Below are 1,253 nucleotides of genomic sequence, written 5' to 3' on the forward strand. Positions count from 1 at the left end.
ACCCCCCCATCCCCCCGGGGACAGGTGTGTGCCCCCCCCAGCCACTCAGCAGCGAGGGCCAGGGGAGAGGGAAGGGGGCGGGAGGGGCGGTGGGGGCCAGGCCCTTCTCACTGAGCCCGCTCTCTCCTTCTGCAGGGACTTCCAGGCCCCAAAGGGGAGAAGGTAAGTGATGCTGCAGGGTGCGGGATGCCAGACCCCTGCCTCCATGCTGCGGCTCCAGCCCGTGACCCTGTGAGTCACAGCCGCTCTCGGGCCTCGGTCTCCACCCTGTGAAAGACGCCAGCCGAGCCCGGCTCTGAAGGCAGCCCCGATGTTCGCAGGTGACCACATAACGCGCCCGGGACATCGGGGCTCCCCGGGCCCAGAGCACCACGTGGCCCAGGCACAGCCTGTGCACGGCCGTGGGTCCTGAGGCTAGCCGGCTCGGGTGTGAACAAGGACTCCCCAGGGGTTTTGCTCTGGCAAGGACAGCCTCGGGAATCCAGGTGGCAGCACGCTCTCTGTCCCTCGTGCGAGAAGGCTCCCTGCACTTGGCACTGTGGGTCACGGCAGAGCCCTGGGGGCCGGAAGAGAGCAGAGGAGACCCGTGTGCTCGCCGTGGTCAGGGAGAAAGGGACAGGGCAGACCTCGCCGTGTCAGGCCCGACTTCGGAGATGGGGCGGGCAGAACTGGCGGTGGGTGCCCTGGTGCTGCGGTGGTCGCGGGCACAGCGGCTCACGTCTCAGCCCCATCGCCAGGCTGAGAAGTCACAGTTGGCCCAGAGCCTCAGCCCTGCATTCTGACTCCACCCGGTGCAGCCTCCGGCCTCAGCTTCCCCATCTGTAAACCCAAGCGCCCTCACGAAGCTGTGGGGACCACTGCCGGAGGTCGCGGTCACCGTAGATGAGGCATGGGCGCAGCTGCCCACGTCCTCCTCTCCCGCCCGCGCGGGCCGGTACCACCCAGTCGGGAAGCGACGCATTCGAGCCGGGCCTCTGAAACCAGAGTTGGGCCCACTCTGCCAGTGCTCGTGGTTTGAGAGCTCACCACTGTCCTCCCTCTCTGTTCCGGGGCAGCTGTCCTGGGCCGCAGAAGGCTGGGGGCTCGCCACACACAAGGGAACGCCTGATGCCAAGCCCTGGGTCTGCTGGCTGTGTGGTCTTGGGCAGTTCATGGCTTCTCTGAGCCTCAGTCTCCTCACGGGAAACAGAGATAAAACAGGGCCTGCCCGTTACTTTAGAATTGGGTCAGACCGTGTACACGACGGCCTGAGC

At 66.7% G+C, this 1,253-nt stretch overlaps 1 protein-coding gene across 1 annotated transcript in view; it reads left to right on the forward strand.

Annotated features, from left to right (window-relative positions):
* The window catches only part of COL23A1 (collagen type XXIII alpha 1 chain), a 222,852-nt gene that overhangs the window by 192,171 nt on the left and 29,428 nt on the right, over nucleotides 1-1,253 (forward strand). The gene's annotated exons all lie outside the window — the stretch shown is intronic.

Source organism: Tupaia chinensis, unplaced genomic scaffold, assembly GCF_000334495.1.
Source record: "Tupaia chinensis unplaced genomic scaffold, TupChi_1.0 Scaffold000612_1, whole genome shotgun sequence".
NCBI lineage: Eukaryota > Metazoa > Chordata > Mammalia > Scandentia > Tupaiidae > Tupaia > Tupaia belangeri.